The sequence below is a fragment of the Zonotrichia leucophrys genome, chromosome 7, assembly GCF_028769735.1.
Source record: "Zonotrichia leucophrys gambelii isolate GWCS_2022_RI chromosome 7, RI_Zleu_2.0, whole genome shotgun sequence".
Taxonomy (NCBI): domain Eukaryota; kingdom Metazoa; phylum Chordata; class Aves; order Passeriformes; family Passerellidae; genus Zonotrichia; species Zonotrichia leucophrys.
Window position 1 is genome coordinate 15,499,317 of NC_088177.1, and position 21,709 is coordinate 15,521,025.

The 21,709-nt window shown below is 47.1% G+C and overlaps 1 long non-coding RNA gene across 1 annotated transcript in view; it reads left to right on the forward strand.

Moving 5' to 3' along the window:
* The first annotated feature begins 531 nt into the window (after positions 1 to 531).
* Positions 532 to 21,709, forward strand: part of LOC135450595 (uncharacterized) — a 28,755-nt gene continuing 7,577 nt past the window's right edge. Inside the window, exon 1 of the long non-coding RNA XR_010441100.1 lies at positions 532 to 604. This is a non-coding gene — a long non-coding RNA (uncharacterized LOC135450595). The remainder of the gene's footprint in view (positions 605 to 21,709) is intronic.

Sequence of the window (21,709 nt, forward strand, 5' to 3'; positions counted from 1 at the left end):
TCAGGCTTTGGTGAGACTCAAAAGCCTCCCTTGTGGTCACTGGAAATTGGTAGCAGAAGGTAAAGGTGGGTGACACTGGCTTTTGCTTTGCTGTTTGCATGAAATTTGTCTGTGCTGATATTCAGGTCAGCAGCACATCAGCACTCCTGTAATGCCAACTCAGGCTCTGTTCATGGCAGAGGGGCTCCCAAATCCTGGACAGGATTTGTTCTCCTGTCCAGGCTGAAAAATCATTTAATTCATTGTGGGCACAGCTGGGTCGTGAATCACATCAATAAGGAGATGTTATGGGTTTCCTTGCTGTTGTAAGTAGGTGGGTGTAGGCACACACAGTTTGTGGTGGTTGGGAGTGGGGCTGGGCCTCATCCCCAGTGGGCACAGCTGTGAGCAGCACTGACAGCAACGAGCCATGGAGTGTCAGGGGCACTGACCAACCACCTCAGGGAACAGAGGGCACACAGGTGCCATGCATCAGCATGAGGGGATAAAAGGCTGGGCTGAAGAACAAGAAGGGCAGATGCTTTCAGTCTTCTGAGGTGGTGTGACTGTGTACATTGTGGCTGGCTAACTGTGACATTTGCTGCACCGAGTGGGAAATAAAAAGGTATGTGGCACTTAGGGACATGGTTTCATGGTGGATGTGGCAGTGTTAGGTTTATGGTTGGACTCAGTGACTGCAAGTCTTTTTCAATCTAATTGATTCTGTCGTTCCAAGGTAAATAAAAAGGAACATTTAGATATCAAATATGTTGTTAATATCCCAAATGGTGTACATTGCCAGTGGGATTTGACCTAAAGGACTGACTCTCAGTGTGGCTGTGCACAGATGGATTGAGGTGTTTAACTTGGGAGTGTTTGATCAGGCTTGCTCTAATCAGGCTTACCAGACTTGGCCTTTCTTTTCCCTTCATTTGTTTAGCTATGGGCTGAATTGATTTTTAATTAAACGGACTAGGACCACATTCCAAGTGAAATTGACCATTTTCTCAAGCTAAATAAATGTTTGAAAAAGGGTTTAGGCTGGTTCAAGAGTCAGCGGCGGGGGAGATGCTGGTTCTGGGGGGACAGCCAGAAGCCCCATCCCTGCGCCAGGTGTCTGTGGGCTGCCTCCCCTCCACAGAGCGCTGCCGCGGCTCTCGGGGCCCGGGGCTCCCCACCGAGCGTGGCTGTGCTGCTCGGAATGGCTGCGGCTCCTGCTGCGAGCGGAGCCAGCAGCGCCCGCGCCTTGGCATCCCCGCTGCGAGCGGCTCCTGCGCGCCGCACCAGCGTCACTCCCTGACACGCAGCTCCCTCCCCGCGCCCGAGCGAGAGAACAAATGTTCCCCCATTCAGGCACAGCCAAGGGGCTTTCAGCAGCTCTCAACAGAGAGGGAGGGCTGCTGGGGAGAGCGGCTGAGCGCCAAGATGCTGCAGAGAGGCGAGGCTGAAAATCTGTGCTCAAAGGCCGCTGAGGTGTGAGCCTCCACCAATGGGACAATAAATATCCCATCTTATCCCATACCCCACCAATGTGCCCTTTGATCACAGACAAAATTTGCAATGAAAAAATATTTAAACCAAAAAAAATTGAGTGTTGCGCAAGGCCCTGGGAAGGCTCTGAATTGGAGCGCTCACCCTGGCTTGCTCCAAACCTCTGCTCCTACAGGCAAACACCCACCTCTGTGCCTGCCCACACACATGGCTGTCGTGTTCCTCCCACCCCCTGCACCCCAGGATGCAGCAGATGATTAATGCCAGCAGAGTAGGCATGCAAGTAGTATTTGTCTTGATCCTAAATAAATAAGACGCGTATAGAAATAACTGAATAAACAACAATATTTTAACTGCGGCTCTTCTGGGGTGTATCATTTAGGGCTGGTGTGTTAGGAATAATAGGGGAAATCAGGCAGTTTCCATGTGGTTTTGTGATTCATTTTGATTCTGCTTATATATTGCATATCCTTTATGGACCTGGAAGACAGAAATTCTCCCTCTAGTGACTTGCTTGCCTTGCTGCTTCCCACTCGGAAGCGCTGCAAGGGTTGGCAAGGGCTGAGTGCCACTTTCTGAGCATGATGCTCAGTGCTGCTGATGGCCATCAACACCCTAAAAATATTTGAGACTGCTGAGGCTTCAGTTACCATATAATATCTATTTTCTTAAAACGCTGGGTATCACAGGTTGCTGCTCTGGCTATTCAAAAAATGTTATTCAACTTCCAGTGAACGTGGTGAAAATTTGGGTTTGGCCCAAGGCAATATTTTTCAGGCTGGTGAAATGTGCTGTTTTCCCAGACTTGCGTGCATCATTCCCATCGAGCATAAAAAAAGCACAGGGAAAGTGCAGTGCAATTCAAATCAAATCACACAATGTTTTTTCTACCCCTTTCTCTCCCTCCTCCCCCAGTTCTCTTGAAAACAAACAAAAACAAAATGAAAGAAAATGAACAAAAACAACCAAGGGAAAAAAGGGAAAAAGGGTTGTTCAGTACTGAAGTACTACATCGTTGTAGGTTTTCCAGAAAAAAAACACCCAGGGAGTGTTAGTCCTTGCTGTGCTCCCTGGATCACTTGGGCTATTTTTGGCACTTTTTGGGCTGTCCAGGAATTCAGTACAGCAACATTGTGCAGTAGGGGTTGGTCACTCTCCCGATGTTGATGTTATTCTTGTAAAAAATTACCACATTGAGATTGACGCTTCCCTAGTCCAAGATGTTCCGATTAATGAGCAGCCCCCCTCCAGGCCGGCAGAGCGCTCCCTGTGCCACACCCTGCAGTGCTCTCCAGGAGGAATTGCTGGAAGACAAAGCCCTCAGCACTCCCAGGGAGAGCTGGGACCAGCTGTGCCTGGTGCAGGGGTGGGGGCTCATCTCCACAGACTTGGTTTAAATAAACCTGTAGCTCCCAGAGCTCCTTTACAGCTGGGCTGTGTTTTGCAGGGGGAGATGGATGGCCACAGGTTCCCCCCTCTCCCCTGGTGCCAGGCATGATGGCAGTGCTGAGACCCATTAGGAGGATGGATGGGGAATATAAAAGGGTGAGCCCAAACATCAGCCACTGGGAAGCTTTGAAGATTTGGCTTTCTGTTCCTCATCTGCTGTGCAGAAGGGAGTTAATTGGTTTTGTACCCAGGGAGCAAAGGGAAGCAATTTGGCCCTGGGTTTCCCATCTCTAATTGCATTCCTGCAGTCTCTTCTTGCAGGGAGGTGACAGAAGCTTTGCCACTGACTTCAGGAAGCTCAGGTATAGGCTTCAAGTTTCACATCTTTATTTTTTTCTTAATATTTAGCATTTTAGGCATGTCTGGGAATTATCCTTGTGACAACTCCATGAAACCCATCTGGCTTCTCTCTTTTTTCTCTTCTTTTTTTGTTTTAATTGTGCTTCAAATGCATCTGTGCAAACCTAAATAAGCCATTAGTGATATACACCCTGTAAAGTGTGAATTCCGTGTCCTTAGAGCTTGTTATCAAGGAGTGCAAATCCACTGAGAAGGGCGTTTCCAAGGGGGCCTCCTGTCCTTGATAATTCAGGTGGTGTTTGCGCAGATAAATCAGGGCACCAAAGCGTTTATTTGCTTTTAGTGACAGGCACCATCTGCTACTTGCCTGTGAAGCACTCAGGAAGGAATGCTGCCTGCCTGCTGTGCGCAGGGAGGCTGTGCAATGGGAATGATGCTGGTGCCTGCAGCAGCAGGGCTTGAGGAAGGTACGTTTTCAAGGTTGAGTGCTGCCTGTGAGAGGGGAGGGGTAGCTCAGCTTGCAGGCTGGCACGGCCTGGCCAACAGCCTCCGGGTGGGAATGAGCACCTCTGACTATCCACCCTCAGCTATGCCAGCATCCTCCACAAACCACATAACGGCTGGGAGAGATGGCAGGCTCAGGAATGCTCCCCATGGCCTTTGTGGATCCACCCACAAGTGCTGGATTGATCACCGGGAGACAACACCCACTAGGGAAGAGTTTGGGTACCCCTGGGGCACATACTGGGATAACGAGGGACCACAGATCTGCCAGACAGTAGGCGTGAAGCCTTGGTGGTAGCCTGGGTGTGTCATTAGTGCCTTCCCCTGTGACAGGAGCCAAACTGCACTGCCCTGATGTGTCCAGGACAGATCATCCCCCGTGCCTTCATTAAGGTGCTGCCCGTGGCAGGCTGGCTTCTGCCAAAGTGCACTTTGAGCTTTGGCACCACGATGCTGCCATCTGCAAAGTGAGGAGAGGGTCATAAACTGGGGAAGGTGGGAAAAGGCTGTGAAGGGATTTGGTGGAAAGGGGTTCTGAGCATCACTGTGGCCTTGTATCCCAGAACAATGCTGTCCCCACTACCTATACACATATATGTAATTTTTTTAAGTCCAGTGAGACTTTTTAATAAAAAATAATTGCTCTTCTTTTTGGATAAGTAAGCAATTCCCTCCTGGAAGAAGTTCCCAGGAGTTTTGTGCTCTTGCACGTCTGTGCGCTTCAGCAGGGTCAGCCCTCTGTGCAAGCCAAATTCATGCAAAACACCATACATGCAGGCTCTAGTCTACTGGGTTTAGATCAGAGACGGATCAGATGACTCACAGGAATCTATGGAAATAGATCAAAGTAGCAGCACACATTTGAAGGGAGCGTTCGGCGGGGAGCGGGGCTTTTGGAGCGCGGCTCGGAGCATGAGTCACAGCGTGGGCTGGCGTGGGTGGCGGCGTGGGCGGCCGCAGCTGTGGGTGTCGGGCCGAGACAGACGCACAGAGATGGCTGCAATTAAGTAGTTAGTGAAATGACTGGAATAGTAAAATGAATTTAAAGGCGCAGGTTGCGAGAGCGGCGTTTCCCGGAGAGCTGCTCGGGGGCCGGCGGGCGTTTCCCGCTGGATGCCGTGCTCCTGGAGCCAGTTATCCCTGCTGGTGTGGGAGGTGACTCCAGCAGCTGGTTGGAAATGGGCCGGTTTCCAGGTGCCCTGCACACCTCCATGGTGAATCCGTGCCTGGGGCTGCAGGCGCTGACCTGCAGAGGGAAGGAGAGCTGAGGCGAGGAAGGAATGCCAAGCAGAGACAGCAAGGGAACAAGGAGAGGAGAACAGATCTACATTTACTGGGAATAGTTGCAAAACGCCCACGCACTTCTGTGGGACTAGGATCATGCCCAGAGCTCACAGAAAAGCTTGAGTTGGTGGGTTTTTTTTTTTGGTTTTTTTTTTTTTTTTTTTTTTTTTTTTTTTTTTTACGTTGCCCATCACTATCGCTTCTAGGGATTGGTGCTAGATCCCAGTTGTGACGTGACCCCAATACTCCAGCCCAGAAAGATCTTGAGTGCTACTGCTGCCTTTGCAGTCAACGCAAATCCCTTGCAACCAAGAGCCTCCAAAGGGATGTGGGTTTGGCTCCTTTGCTGTTTGTCTCAGTGCCCCTGCAATGGGAGCAGCATCCAAATTCCGCTGTCTGGCTGACTCCATCCCAAAGGACCCCACCTCGTTGCAGCCCCATGTGGCAGATTTCTGGGAGGAGGGTGGAAGTAGAGCGAGACTCTTCCTCGCTTCTATTTTCAGGGATTGCTATTTCATGCCCTGCCAGTCAGGTTTGATGAGTGTGCGTGACGTGAGAGAAATCTGATTAAAATAAATAAATCAATAAAGCCCTTGTTCGGTAAGGGATGAAGGAAACTCAAATCTTGTGGTCACAAACCTGCATAACCAGTGGAATGGCACCTGCTTTGGGCTGATACCTAGGCTTTTGATGTTCAGCCTTCACTTCTATGCAGCAGCAGTGCTGACTTAATTCATAGTATTAATTTACTTGAGTCTGTTAGTAATTTTTATCTGTTTTGAGGTGAAAAAATGTAAAAAGTCATTCTCCAAGGCCAGCTTTGCCATTCTGTTACAAGATGAGATAAATAATTCCCTATGTGTTTTGCTGCCACTTTTAATGATGAATTATAATTAGATTTGCTGCCAGCAAATGCAAGCAGCTCAGGCATCTCATGTGCCATGAGGATGCTGTGTGCTGAAGCACAGCTCCCAGAAAAAATGTGCAGGGCTCTGTTTGTAGGACCTGTAGGACATTTCCAGGTCTACCAGTTCAGGATGGCCTGGATGCTTCAGAAAACCTCCAAGTTTCTGATGGAGAAACAGTGTGTGTGTTTTTTAGTGGTATTTTGATAAAGTGGCTCTGCTAGAAGACATGTATGCTGGGGATTTCCTTCCCCACACAGATGGCTGCGGAAAGAAGGCTTTATAATTTATTGATACTTTTTTTTTGTGGTGGTTTTGTGCACAGAGAAGGGTCCAAAGGATTTCTCTTCACTCTGATTGATATGCAGAACAAATTTTAGCAGGGAGAAAGGGTGTTATTTTGAATAATTAAAAAACCCACCCCAAAAAAACCCAACCTCTTGAAGTAGTAGATGTGTAAAATTAATGTATTTTTAAAAGTCAGTGTAAGTGCTTCTAAATGTGTCCACTGTATCATGCTCTGCCCACGCAGTTGCAGCATTTCCCAGCACGAATGAGCAGCCCTGTCTCTGTTGTCAGAGCTGAGCATGGCCACCGTCAGCTCCAGTGCCCAAATCTCATCTGGTTCCTAAACCTCAGAAACTACTCCAGGTCTGCACCAGGCTGTGGGTGCAACAATTTGATTTTTGTGGCTGAAGAGGTCACACTGAAACAGCTGCCCAGTGTGGTACCTGCACTGCTGGTTATCCCTGCCAGCAGGGAGGAAAGGCACCTGGTAGGGAGTTGAGAGACTTTGGGGCTGGATGGTGGATGGCCTGTACAGAGGTGAGGAGCTGCACCAAGGTGAGATGAAACTCTGTCACTTCCAGCCACCTGGTGCTCACCTTACTTCTGCACTTCCTGGGACGTGGCCTACAAGCAGTTTCATGGAATATAAGTTACTGGAGGTAGTTTAGGTTTGCTTATTAGGTCTTTTTTATTTATAACACTCTCTGGGGCCATCATAATTTACAGAGGTATTACCCATCATAATTTAAAATACTTACATTTCAAATTATGGATTAGAAAGGGAGAGAAACTTAATTGCAATATGATTTTTTTTGGAGGCACATTTCTATTCCTGCCCGTTCTCAGACTGGGGTGCAATTACAGAGCTCAGGTTTCCTTTGCCCTCTTTGATTGCCAGGCAGTCAGACCCCTGCCTTTCCCCACCCTGCAATTTAGCTGCTGCTCTGCCATGACACTTGGCTCTGCTTTAATTAGGATGATCACTCAAGGGGGCTGAGGGCTGGGTTCTTTGAGCCCCTCCTGCTTGAAGGCTGTTCTGGAGCCAGGGCTGCTTCACAAAGCCGTGCCCAGCAGGCTATGCACCTGGCAGGAGGGCTTTGCATCTCATGGGAGGCTTCAAACCAGAATCAGGGCACTGCAAAGCTGCCAGATGTGCAGGATGCAGGAAAGCCATTAACCAGCAGCTTTCTGCTTTCTCATTCTGTGTAAAAGCAGGTCTTTGGTGTTTTTTGCTTTTTCCCTGTGGCAATTGGAGCCCATGTGTTCTGCAAGGACCCTCCCTGAGCAGGAGTTCTGTGCCTTCCCACTCCCCAGTCCTGCTCATGGCCCTCACCCCAACCCACTCACACTGACTCATCCTCCTGCCCCACTGCACCTTCACAGGCTGCTGCTGCTGCCTCACCACTCCCTCCATCACTGTCTTTTTTATTTTTTAAAAGCCTCTGGAAGAGCTTAAAAATCAAAACAAATTTCTTGCCATTTCCCTTGTCCACTGGGAATAGCAGTGAATGGCAGCCTCTTTCCCTGCTTGTTTTTCACCTCATTCACTCTGTGGTTCAGTCAAGATATCAATCAGCTTGTGAACCTGTCCAGGTGCTTCAGGAGACAGTGCAGAGTTCCCTGAGATCCTTAAAACTTTATTCCCCCTTAGTCCTGAGTCCCACAACCCAGCTGGATGAGCACCTCTCTTGGCTTTGCTTTTCCTGGTGGTAGGATACAAGGCAGGAGCATAACAAGTGTTACTTTTAAGCTGCTTCTGCTAAATGTCAGAACTGCACTGTTGCTGGACTTTTAATGTTTTGGGAATTGTTGATGCCAAGCCATCTCTCTCATCTGCTTTTCTGGATCAAAGGGTCTTTTGCTGGGCTTGCCCTGGTGCTGCCCTGTCAGCAGCTGCAGCAGGGCCTGGTGGTGGCAGGGCTGTGTTCCCTCCTCACAGCCTGTGCCCCACAGGCAAAGGGGCTTTGGGTTAGGGAAAAAACAACTCCAATTGGAAAGGTTGCAGTGGGAAGGAGCACTGAGATGAAGAAGGGAACAAACAGAGTGGGAGATACTTAATGGATGCAAGGAGATAATTAATTCCCACCACTGGTGTTCTGCCCCACCAGAGTTCTGACACAACCAAGCAATTTGGCTGTGGCTGCACTGGGCTTGCAGCAGACACTGAGTGTATGAAAAGGATGAAACCATAAGAATAATAGGGTTTTTTTTCCATGTAAATGTATAAAAAATGTGTTTTAGTGATGGCAGTTCCCCACCTGTAAGGGAAAAAGGGCTAAGTAATTTAATGTGCAGCAGCCTGGGAGACGTTTCTGGCAGTTTGGGCTTGGGTCAGGAAAGGCTCTTATGGAAAAAAATCATTGTGACTGTGCTTGTGCTCTGGTCTTTCTGCAAGAGAAGGAAAACTGAGGAGCAAACCACAACTGTGCTCTTCCCAGTGTCTTTCCAGTGTCAGTTCATGAGGATGACAGGGATGGAGTTCACCTGATGGAGCATCTTGCCAGGGTGAGCCTGCCCTGCTGCCCTGGCCCAGCTGGCCCCTTGTCTGCTCCCTTTCCCACCCTTCAACCTTCGAGTAAGAGGAGAGGAGTCCTCCAGGCCCTGGCATTGACGATGCTGCACTTGGTGAAAAAATTTCAATATTCAGCCATTACAAAAATGTGTCACTGTAGAGAGGGACAGTTTTGAGGCAGCACATGCTTTGCTGTTTGGTGTAACATCAGCCTCTGTTCAAAGCCCATTGATGTGCAGTTGAAAGATGACATTTAATTTTCTTCTGATTTTTCCTTTTTCCTCTTTTTTTTTCTCAGTTCCAGTTTCTTTTATCTCTGCCCTGTCACAAGGCTTGGCTTTTGCTCCCCAAGGCTGTAATCTCTGAGCAAATATCCTTTGCTGATATACTTTGTGCCAGCTGAGGAGCAGCTCCGTGTGCCTTGGGAGATCCGGTTTGGCCACATGTAGCATTTACAGAGGGAATTTGTTTATTTAAATAAACTTTTGTATTTTCTACCTCCTTGAACATTGGTGGATTCTGGGTGCCAGAGCCAGCTATACTCTGGAGAGGGAGATGGGAGCAGCTGGGTTTTTGTTTGCTGCCTGTAGCCACTGGAGCAGCAGTGCATGAGTGTACATTCCCTGCCATGAGTGTCCCAGAGCTCCAGGATGAATGAGGACTGGAAAATGAAAGCTGGGAACAGATGGTGGGGAAGTAGAGGGATGGTGAGGTGATGGGAATGGTGGGGCCATGCAGCACTCAGGCTCCACAAGCACTTCTTTCTGTGTGTTTTTTTGTCTACTCCTTTCCCTGCTGTATGGGAAATGCCACCCTGCAGGAGGGAGCATCTCCCTCCTGAGATGATGCCTTCAGTTGTGAGCTTGATTATTTTTGAGCACGAATGAGTGTGGGTCACTTCAACCCCAGTACTGTGGAGCAGTGCTAGGGCCACAGGTGTTCCTGTGCCACTTGTGCTACTCAGGCTGAGCTGTTTGCTCAAAGCCAGGAAAGCAAATCTCTTACATTTTGCTTTCCTGAGCATGTCCCAGCTGTTGGGTCTGTATTGGTCACCGTATTCTTTAATTCTTTCGTTTCAAAGCTTTGCTGTAGCATTTAATTTCTGTAAAACACATGCTTTTCTTGGTCTTTTAAAATTTTATTGCAAGTCCCTTGCACGAAGGAGGGTGATGGAAGTACATTAGCCATCAGTCCTTACAAATGACTCATCTCTGTTTCAAGGTATTTCAGGTTGGCAGGGGCTGATGGAGCCTGTAAGCAGGAGATGGCCTGAGGGTATTGGAAGCTGTGCAGGGGGATGTCAGACATTTTTACTCCCACACTTTCACAGGGCTGTTGAAAGTGGGTTTCTACAAAGCATCCCTCCTCCCCTTTGTGTTTGTTCCAGGAGGGGAACAAAATATGGATCCTGGGAAAGATAGCCACATTCATGGAAGCACTTAGAAGCAAAACCAAAGCAAGATAACATGACATGACTCCTGACTTTATGAACCGTACTAATCAATGTTTATATTTAATAGTTATAATTGCTTTGATTGGCTCCACTGCTGGTCCCTCAGCAGCTGCTTAGGTGGAGGGTTCCCCAGGTGATGCCTCCTTTCTGGGTGTGACAGAGCTGAAGCTCAGGCCTCTCCCTTTGGGCAAAGCAATGGCTCTCACTCCCTCTTAGCAGTGGTCCAGCACAGTCAAAGGCACTCACCCAAGGTGAAATTCCTGTAATCCTTGGGCTGCTATCCACTAGGGAGTCCTTGGGTTTCCCAGCCCATGGGGCACCCAAGGACTCCTTTTGCAGGCTGCCTGCAAAGATCTCTAGGCCAGGGGAGCCTGCAGTGCTAGTGGTGGTAGAGGTTTGGGTGAGTTCCTGGTGGGGTGGTTCCATGACAGCTTCCCTCTAGGAGATGGTGCTGGGCTGATTTGTGCAGCTGCTGTGCAGCATTGATGAAGACCACGATGTTTCTGGTGAGCTGATTGAGGAGAGATTTGGGCTCCAGAGGATCCCATTGAGTGAAAGCAGTTGTTGAAGTGTTTTAAAAAAATGCCCTATATAGTGTTTACCTCAAGCTCAGAAATTGCTGCGAGATGAAAAATTGCTATTTGCCTGTGTTTTTTCACTTAGCATTCACAACTCACATCTTGGATAGGGGTGCTTTGGGAATCCCAATGCTTCTGAAAAGAAACACCACTCAAAGCCTTGCTCTTGCACATCCTGCTAAAATCCCCCATCCATGCACTTACTCTGGCATCCTGGAGGACCTAGCTGTGACCTCTTGGAGAGGGCAATTCAGGCTGAAGTGGCACAAAATAGTGATATTTCCTGAGAAAAAGGGCTGTGAAGCATCGGTGTTGTTCGTGCCCCTAAGGAAGGAGCTAAGGGTCACTTGTCAGGCATCCTTGCTCTGTATGAGGGTTGTGTTCCTGTTAGAGAAGTGCCCAGTGAGAGGTGGCTCCTGAAACGCCAGCCAGGTCCCCTGAGGGGCATGTAAGGCATATCTGGGTAATTCTGATCCTTGTCCAAATGGAGGACAGCTCCATTTATCTCCTGGCCAGGACCGCGTTCCCCAGGCCCCTTGATTTGGGGCCAGGCTCGTTGCCCCGGGCAGGGGGTGCGGTGTCAGCTGGAATGACAACTGACTTCCATGTGACACCTGCTGGTAAGAAAAGGCACGGCTGCCCTTTGCAAACGAGACCTGCTCGTGCCTTTTTGTTTTTCCAGCAAGCACTCAGTTCCTACACCCCTCCTCTGCGGGGTTTATTTTATTGGTGCTCCTCGTTGGTATTCTCAGCACTCTGACTCATTTTGGCAGGTTGGAAAGTACTTTTTCCAGGGCGCTTATGCATACAGGATGTATCTCTTTAGGTGCCTGATTTTTTTTTTTTTTTTATTTTTTTTTTTTTTTTTATTTTGCAGAAAATGGGCTTTCAAAAGCTCCACCCCTAAACTAATTAAACTTCAAATTATTTCAGTGCCAACAGAAGCTGCTCTGAACGTGAGCCAGTACAATGAGCTGACCTGGCCCACAGGGGCTGGCATTACATCCACCCACATTTTATGAGGAAAAAGTAAATATGCTGGCTGCAAAAGAGATATGCTATGTGCAGTCCTTGATAATGTTTGTGGTGAGGGCTGCTCCCTGGTTACAGTGCAAACACTGACTTCCTGAAGGCCTCTCTCTGCTTATGCAAATCCTCCTGAGCTTATCCTGAAATCCAGCATCACCCTGAGAGCTCTGGCAGGCTTCAAACGTGGCCCTGAGTGCTGCTAAGGTTGTGAACCCTTGATTTACAGGTGTCACTATATTCTTTGGCTGGCTGTTTAAGAAGAATATCATTCAACAAACAGTAGTTGAATGCATTCATGTCAAGTGAAATCATTCCTTTAAGAGTTTTAGTTGTCAGGTATTCATTAAAGCAGGTTTCACATCAAAATGATAGTCACTAATCCAGTGAAAACATCTTTTAGAGCTTTCAGGATTTTTATGTTGCATGGTATAAATGCTGGATCTCCACTGGTATGGAAATGGCTTCCTGGTCCTACAGACTGTATGTGTACCTGTGGTCCCCTTCAGAAGAAAATGAATGTAGTATGTCAGTGTGGTAGGAACAAGGACATTTCCTGGGAGTCCTTTATGTAAATAGGATGCAATGGATTGTAGCTACAACTTCAGCATAGCATTCCCATCACTTCTGCCAAGCTGTTTTCCACCTTGTAACCACTAAAAATTGGAGTTGGTATTTTATTATTTCTGCAAGGTGAAAATTGTCATTCTAACTTCATTTAAAAAAGAAAAGGTTCCTGAGTTAAAAAGGAGTTGTGGCTTAAGAAATTGAAAGTAAGTAGCAATTTGGTAACTTCAGACTTTGGGTGCTTTGGAGAATTTCACTCATCTGAGACACTGCTATGTCAGCACTTAGCACAAACCAGTCCCTTTTTGCTTGTCTCAGGCTGGAGAAACCCAGAGGACACTGCTAAGGCTGAAATGGCAGGGGGGGTCCCAAATTCAGGTTAATGGGAGCTGCAGCAGGCCCAGCTCTTCCTGAAAGTCAGTCAGGTGCTAAATAGAGATCCAGGCAGCTCACTTCAGACTAGCTATTTTTGAAGCTCCTGGCCCTGGTGTGTGAATTGATGGCATTTCAGTTGCAAAGAGCAGATGGTACTCGCTAGTGATCCAGGACAGCTTTTTAGCATTAGTGTCAAAAATAGATCAAGTGCCAGCTGTAGCTCTTTTGGGTCAGTGGAGGTGAATTCACTCAGTGATGTGCACAATATTGCAGCAGAATAGGGAAAAATCTGGTGTCCCCTTTAGGACCCCAAAGTGCTTTTAAGTGTCTTAAACTGCTGTTTCTCACGTGGTTTTGCACCCCTCAATCCCAAGTGTGTCTTGCTCAGCAGTGAACTAAACTGCCTGGTGCTGTAACAGCATTATTCTGTGTAGCTTTCAGGAGGGTGAAAGTTTTGGGTGTGCTGCTTGGGGACAGGGTCCCTTCCCAGCCCTGTGAGCTGGAGGACTCACTGCCTTCCATGGAACTGGAGGGAAGCAGGAGCTGCCCTGCCTTCTTGTGCCTCCCCAGGAAACCTGGTTTCAGCTGGGAAGGATGCCAGGCTGATCTGCCCAAGAGCAGGCAGTGTAAAGAGGAGTTTGAGAGTGTTTATGTTTATTAGAAAAAAACAGAGGTGATTCTGATTCTCAGCCTACTGCTCCTTTTACGTATTGCTGAAGTTTTGCTGTATTTTAGTGAGAAACTACAGAGAGGTGGTGCAGCATCAGCAAGGATGATCTGTTCTTGTTAGTTTAATTGGGTCATGGACTCCTTTTTTTTTTTTTTTTTTTTTTTTTTTTTTAAGAAAGCTATGATGCATGAGGAGGAGAGTTTGCATCATTTAAAGCAAAAAATGAGTTGTGTGCAGGAAAGCTGGTGCACTGGCACACCCCGCTGGCTTGCAGTGGGAGTGCAAAGGAAATGCATGGCTACACATTTTATGAAGAGACTGCATTCCTGTCTTTTTATAACCTAAATTAACTTTTTTTGCCATGGTATCTCCCTTGATTTTGACTTTTGAAACATGAGCAGTGATGTGTGAGCTGCTAAGGAGGGACCTGCACAAGTCAGGGAGTTACCTGGCCAGGAATGCTCCCACAGCAGATTCCAGTACTTTTGTAAACCTCCACCAGATCCTTGTGCCTACCAAAACGACTTCATTGTGCAGCTGAAACTGCTGACATCTAAAGTAGGGTGTATAAGACATCTCCATGCCCTAAGAGAGGTAAAGAACATGGTGATCTTGACCGTTGTTGGGATTTTTCTACATGAACAAAATTACCACAATAGCAAAACAGAAAAAAACCCCTGTTCTTTGATTCTGCTCTGGAATCTCTTCCAGATGCCCATGTGATGATTGCCTCCATATGACTTTCCATCCAAAAGAACAGAATAATAATAATAAAAAAGAGAATAAATAATGCTCCCTTTATTCCTGAACAAAATGTCTGCAGTGATTTGGAAATATTATTCCGGCCAATTTCCGCACATGGACCTGCTGCAGTTAATTGAGTTGACTGAATTACCTGGAAGCAGTAAAGGTCTTCAGATTGGATCTGGCCTTCACAGGGCATGTAGGAAGACTGATATTTTGAAGAGTTTTAGGTGATGGTTGACTACCCCATTTGAATCCTCTCAAGTGGAGCCAATTTAGAAAAATTGCTGTGCAGCTGAAAGCCAGGCTTTTTTAGAGGTGTCAGCCCTGAAACAAACCATGTTCATTAGTTCTGGAGTGGCTGAGCACCTGCATTTTTCAAGACACAAATTACAATGTTCATATATTTGGGAGTCAGGAGACTGATGGGGCCAGAGCTGCCTGGGGAGGGGGATTGAAAAGACCCCTCACTTCTGGTGTGTGACCCTCAGGGGGGCACAGCTGACTGAGCATTAGTAGTCAGGGCTCTCCTCTTCTCCCCCACCCTGTGATTTGGATAACCCTGACAACCTGGTACCAGCACAGCCCTGCCCTGCAGACCTCATTCCCTGGCTGTGGGTTATGCTCCTGCTCACTGGACCCTGGTATGTTGGTGAGACTGGAAAAAAGCATTGCCTGGTGATAAAAGTAATGTCCTGGAGATGCAGAAATGTGGAGTTTGGACTATTTCCCTGTGACATTGCTGCAGGAAAGGGGATGGAGGCAGAAGAGGTGGCCAACAAGGTGAGCAGGCTGCATTCACAGCTACTCAGCAAGCTCCCTGAAGAAAAGGAGCCTTCCCTGGAAGCAACCCACCTTTCCTTTTGCCTTTTCTCCTTTCTGTATCTGGTGTACATAATGCTTTCATGGACTCCAAGTCTCTGACTTGTTGGAGGAGGTGATATTACAAATTCAATGACTAATTCACTCCAAGGACAGAAGAACTTCGAGGTAAAACCTTTATTAATATGATGATCCAACCTTAATTCAGTGTTTTTCTCAGTACCCAGTACTCTTTTGGGTACTTTTCTCAGTACCCAATTGCTCTTCCAGCCCCTTGCCCAGGAGGGTTAAGCACAGGCCCTTGCTCTGGAAAGGGAACGCTTGGTTGCTGGCATAGGGACCTGTGGAGCTTTCTGTATCCCTTTGACATCCACCACCGTTTTTATGCCGTCAGGAGGACTTTTCCCTGGTGGATAAGCTGCTTTTCCATGGCGGTGAGCCGCGCTGGCGCCTCAGCCCGGGTGCAGTATCAGCTTGTACCTGTAGGTTGTGCCTCTGGATAGCTTTTCCCACCAGCTCCGATTGCTCTCCGAGAGCCAGCCCGGAAAATGACGCAGTTTGTGTCTTACTGCTCGCGGATTATGTTAGTTGGGGAAGTTATTAATCACTCGCATTTGCTAGATTACCTTTGCATCTGTATAAACCTATCATGAGTTTATGAGAAATCAGAGCGAGATAGCTGCTGCACGGTAAAATAACCAACAAATGCAGCAACAGCCTTGGTAATAATAATAATAATCATCTATGCAGATACTTGCTTGTGTATATTTTATGATGCTTTCATATGATGCCAGCAGAGCACTTCAAAGCCTTGGGAGACAGATCTTTGCCCCACAGCACTCTTGGAGCAAAAGCAGTTCAGAGGAAGGACGATGAGGGAGGGCCTTGTCTGGTTGGGATGTTAGAGCAGCGATGTCATTGAGTGATTAATTAAGGTCAGTGGCATGATGAAAGTGCTGGGAGTGGTGTGTTTTCTATGGTTGAAGACTTTTTTCTGTTGAGTCCTTTGCTGTTCATGAGGAAATACCTCTGTTGCTGACCACACCTGATAATGTGCCACTCCTCAAATGTGGTGAAATGCAGTGAAAGTCCTGTGCTGATTTTGCTGTTACAGTATGAAAGGGCTGTGCCTGGTGCTGCTAAATGGAGAAGTAGCTTGGATATGGCAGGCACAGGAGGAAACAGGCAGCTTGGCTCGGAACAAGTTGAATTTAGTTACAACAGGTTTTATTTTGTTTTGCTTAATGACTTTGTAGAAGAAACAAAAATATCCCTTGTTTCTGCATATCCAGTTTGCATTGTTTTTACAGCATGTTCCTTTCTCAGCTCTCCTCCTCCTCTCACACATAAAAAAGATGTTATTTTGGATTAAGCCATCACTGTGGTATGCATGGTGGTACTACTCAAGGAAGTAAACAAAGCAAAGTGCACCACAACTCTTCCTCTTGCGCTGCAAACCTACTGGTCTAAAACATTTTTGTTGTTCTCTGGTAACTTTTCTGATCTCCCCGCCTTTATTCTGATTGCTGCAGTAGATTTGTAAGATAAGCCATGAGAGCAGCAGTAGACACTACGTGCCCTGCCTGACAGACAAGCCTCCTGTGACACAGTAGCCCTGGTTGTCTACAGCGAGCCACACACTGGTGCACAAATACCTTGGATTATGGTGAGATTAAATTTGGGTGGAGCAGTAAATCCCCATTGACTCTGCACATGCCTCAGCACCCATTCAGCAGGGCTCACGTGCTGCTGCTGGAGTGCAGGGTGGCAGGCCCTCTCTCCCCACGGGGAGAGGAGAAAGGATCATGGGGTCCCAGAGGGAGAGGCTGTTACGGGCTGTTTTTGCAAAGTGCTCATCCTTCAAAAAGGAAACAACTCTTGGTAAGGCGATGTTCCACCAGGCAGGTAACAAACAAACTGGGCAGCAGCTGCAAGGTGACAAATTTCAGCTTCTCCCTTCAGCTGACGTGACTTTTTCCAGTGACACTATTCCAACAGAATGCTCTTGGGGCTTGAGAAACCACCACATAACTAGTGGCATTTCAGTTTTGAAAAGTGAGTCATCTCCAAGCTGAGGAGCACACAATGATGCCTTTCAATGGCTTTTAAGAGCAGGCTGACTTGCATTTATAGATCCAGTTAGCAGTCTACAAGTAGGGCCATGGCAGGCATGTAGGAAAATCAATGGGGACACTGCTAATCCTTTGTTAAGAAATAATAAATTCTGGTTTTAACTATACCAAAGTAATTGCTCTTGCTTAGGAAGAAGAGGCTGACAGCTAAAGATACTCTTAGCCACTGACTTGCTAATCCACTGCAGACACGGCAGCCAAGGATAGCATCATCTCTGTCACTTTATTTCAATAGTTCATTGAATCTGTGCCTGAATCAGCATCTGAGCAATAGCTTTTCTTTATGAAAAGCACATTTTAAGGCAAATCTGTAATCCACTTTACACAGCTGTGAGGTGTTAACTGCTAAGACTTCATGTGTTAGGATGGTTGACGCAGAATATCTTTATCCAGGGCACCACAATTGTGCAGAGCTAGGTTCAAACTTACATCTCTGCAGCTCCTTTGAAAATTCAGCACTTGAGATCTGATATAAGCATTATCAGTTCAACCATAAACAGGGTCAAGCTTAAGCCTGGCTTCCAGCCTGAGTGTAGTATAAGTATATATACCACAATCTGAACACTCTTTGTCTTCCTTTTGCTTCTCAGGATTGCTACTGCAGTAACTGAACTGCTTGTCATCTCCAAACTGCTTTACACTCCCTGGATTTGAGACAATAGTGGGTTTTTTTTCTGGCTAAGGGCTCAAAAGGGAGTTAGCTGGGCTGGCATGTTTGTTATTACCGATTCTCTGGTGCCCTTTGCGAGAGGGCTCTTGGGAGGGATGAGTCAGGGCCCAGCCCAGTCTCCTTGTAGCTGAAGCCGTTTTTTGATGGGGTGTTCACTATTTTCTGTAGTGCTTACATGACGGTGCTGCCCGGGGATCAGAGATGAGTGGCAGAGCTCTGCCAAGTTAAGCACTGGATGAACATGTGATGAAGAGACAAGTGCTGAAGAGTTTGCAGGCTATTGTTGGTGGGCAAAACTCATGGTACAAACATTACACATTCTCTGAGCCGATTGTTTTTGGGAGGGAGGCGGGGTGGCTTTTTCAAAGGACGAAGTCAGCTGGCATTTAGCAAAGGCAAAAGGAGAATTCTCTTTTCTACTTTCTGGCTTGGTACAATGGCTTATCAGAGTGCAGGACTATTTTTTTGCACTGAAGACTAAAGACTAAGGGAATAGCTAAGTCCAGCTGAGCCCAAAGCTTTGCCTTATAAGGGAACTGCCCGAAAGTGCAGCTCTCCGGCAAGCCTCTCCTCGGGAGAGAAATCAGCGCGGTGCTGATGTGTCAGAGCGGAGCTTGCAGGGATGGCCGGGAAAACAACGCTCCTTTACAGACCTTGCAAAACTTGAGCGTGAAGGAGGCCACCAGCTTCCTTCTGAGGAGCAGTGTGTGCAGTCACACCAAAGGAACAGCAATAAGTTTGCCTGAACAGGAGCCTCCTTTGTGAGAGCCAGTGCAGTCTCCGTTCCAGGCTGGTACTTTAGCTGACTTGACAGCTGGAAGCTATAAACACTTTCTGACTACAGGCACTTTCAGCTGGACGGAGAGAGCTCTTTCCCCTGGTTTAGGAAATGCTCCTGGTTGTCACCCCAGGCACCAGTGTGAGCTGTCCTCTCTGACTGCTGGGGCAGATAACTCGTACCGTGGTCTGTAAAAGCCTCACCTACGTGCAGATGTGCCCAGGCAGCTCAAGGGTTCTGAGAGAGGGAATGGGGCCCATAGATTCTCCTCTCATGCCTTGGGTCCCTTCGTGAGCTCACCTGCTGTTTGCAAAGATGCTTTGCAAAGACTGCTGGCTCAGCAAAGAAGGTCGTAATTTTTTTAATTAAAAGGCTTAGTGGTTATGAAATGTTCCTGAAACCGGAATGTAAGTAGACATTGAACCAGCTGTGTTTGAAGCATAATCAATTTAAATAGATCTGCTGGTGTCTGCCACGCAGCCATGTGACTGCCCTGGGCTTGGCATCTCGAAGGGGCGGGATGAGGCACAGCCCTGTGAGAGCACAAGGTCTGCTTTGTACGGGAGGCAGCCTCCCAAAGCACAGCGCCGTGGCACTGCTCCAGCCCCAGCTCTGCTTCTGCTGCCTCTGGTGCTGCCGTCCGGGCTGTAAAGTCAGACAGAAATGGAATTTGCAAGCCAGCAGATGTGGGGAACTTCCTCCTTTTAGAAAGCAAGGGCCACATCTGGGAAATCCCCACCAGTTTGCTGTGCATATGCACAGACCCTCATCCAACAGGAGAGCTTCACCTGGTCCCACTTGGTGTAGAGCCCAGCTCTGAGTCCCCAGCACAGAGCAGTGACTGAATTCCAATACTTTGGGAATTCAGTTTGGCCAGCCTCCTGCTTTGGAGGTACGTGGCTCCTCCCCGGAGGAGAGGGACACTTCTGAGGAAGCTGATTAGTGCCAACTGCCAGGGATGCTGTGAGTCTGGTTTTGACTTCTGCGGGAACTCTAGAATATACCTTGAGGGCAAATGTTCATGTAACAAAAAAAACCTGCTTGTGACAGCACCCAAGTGAATCTTCCTCTGCTGTTACTGGATATGGGTGATGCTACTGTCACATAGCTGTAAACCTGGGGCGATTCTAGGTGTAAATGATGATAAACTGGTGTTAAAGAAAGAAAGCTTCAGGTCCCCTCACTAAAAGATCAACACTAAAAACTGATTAAAAAACCAAATATATATATATATATATATATATATATATATACAGCTGTGCTTGGAAAAAATGTTTATGCAGAAACATCTGATACCCAAGAGCTCAATTAGGCCTGATGAAGGAGTCTGAAGTTGCACTTCAAGAGCAGCCTTCAGAAGTGCAAGGTTGTTTCCCCACATTAATTACACACACACGTAAGTGGCTCTGTAGAGGTCATCAAACATCATCTACTGAGAGCAGGTGCAGGAACACAGCACCTTGTCAAAAACTCTTGACAGATTTTAGCAAAACATAAAGCCTAAGGATAATTAGGAACAATAAATATTTTTTCATAATATTTTTTCTATTAGCACAGTAAAAATTTGAATTTAAATTAAATCAATCCCTCCTCATCAGCATTTAGTGCAGGGTCCTTTCTCCCAGAGGGATCACTTCACTATAGGTTGTATTTTACCTCGTGTGTGGGAGCAAGGCACACCAGAACCTGTCAGATCTAGAAACACAGGGAGGTACCTGTCTCTCAGGGAAGTTAAACCTGTACACTTTCATCTCAGGCTGGAGTTAATAATTGATATCCCTCAGATGTAAGCTACCTGCTTCTGAGGAAATAAAAACGAAACATACATTCCTGCCTCAAACAAACATCCCTGTGCCCGAATTTGAATTGCTAATGAGTAACTTTAGCATCTACTTCAGGAAACAGGTATAAGCTCTTCTGTTTAAAACCCTTCTTGGGTAAAACTTTTATCATTGTGTTTGAAAGTACTGCAGCATCTAGCTAAGTGTCCTTGAGCGTCTTTTTTCTGATCTGTGCTTTCTCTAACCACTTTTCCCAATCTGGTGTCTATCCCTAAATGCACAATGTAGCTTTTGGAAGTGGACAGTCACGCAGATGTGTTGTTTCAGGTGCACAGTATGACTTGTGTTTGACTCAGAGGTTCATCTGAGGCTCTGCTGTTGGTGGCTCTGGAGCAGCCTTGGCAGTTTGCAGTACTTCATTCAGCACTAAGGGATGACAGCTAAATGTTGACTTGTATGATTTATTTTCTTTCGCTGCAGAAGGAAAATCCCAGCTTCTCTCAAGGTGGTGGTCACCAGAACCTAATGCTGTGGAAAAAACACCACCTCACCCTAACAGAAAAAACCTGTATGGCTATTGCTCTGCTCTTCATGGAAGACAGTATGTTTGAGCACCCATCTCTAGCACTTGTCTGTACAGTCCCAGACAGCTCAACCACCATGACCATCCCTTCTTGCACCTGGAAAGATCTACAGTGCATGTTCTATGTGTCGTTGTTTTCTCATTACAGCTACCTGCCTATTAACATAATCCTTTCATTGTCATTACATTGAGAAATGCTGGGTGCTGTTGCACACTCCAGGAGGGCAGTTTTCCTTCCAGGCATGACATTTGCTCCTCCAGGATGACTGGCAGGGCTTATCTGAAAGGGATGGAGTCACACCTGGCAAGCTAGGGGTGTCCTGTCTCACCATAATTCTGTGCTTTCATTTATAGGTTCTGCATCCTTTTCCTGAAACACCATGCCTTCCCTCCAGCTTTAAGTTTAGCCAAAATTCTGGGAACTCAGACCTGACTTTAGTCTGGTGATTGTAATTTTCCCATTTACTTGGCAGGGGTGTGGTTTTGACTGAGCACCTGTTTGATGGGCTGGCACTGTCATATCCTAGTGCTGTCAGGTGCCAGTCAAGTCTCTGGTTAGGGAGTCAGCTCAGAGGTGTAGCAGTGCAGGCCCTGAATGAATCCTGTATTACCTTATGGGCCTTAGTCCACAGAGCTGTGGAGACCAGGTATCTGTTTTGGTGTTTTGTGAAGATGTCTGCTGTTTCAGCCTGGCTGAGATCTGAACACATTATGTTATCTAAGCAGAGACTTCAAAGAATGTAGTTAAATTAGTTGACCTGGGATGCAAACCTTTATTTTTGATGTAGGTAGATGTATTTTGGCTGTGCTGATGCATC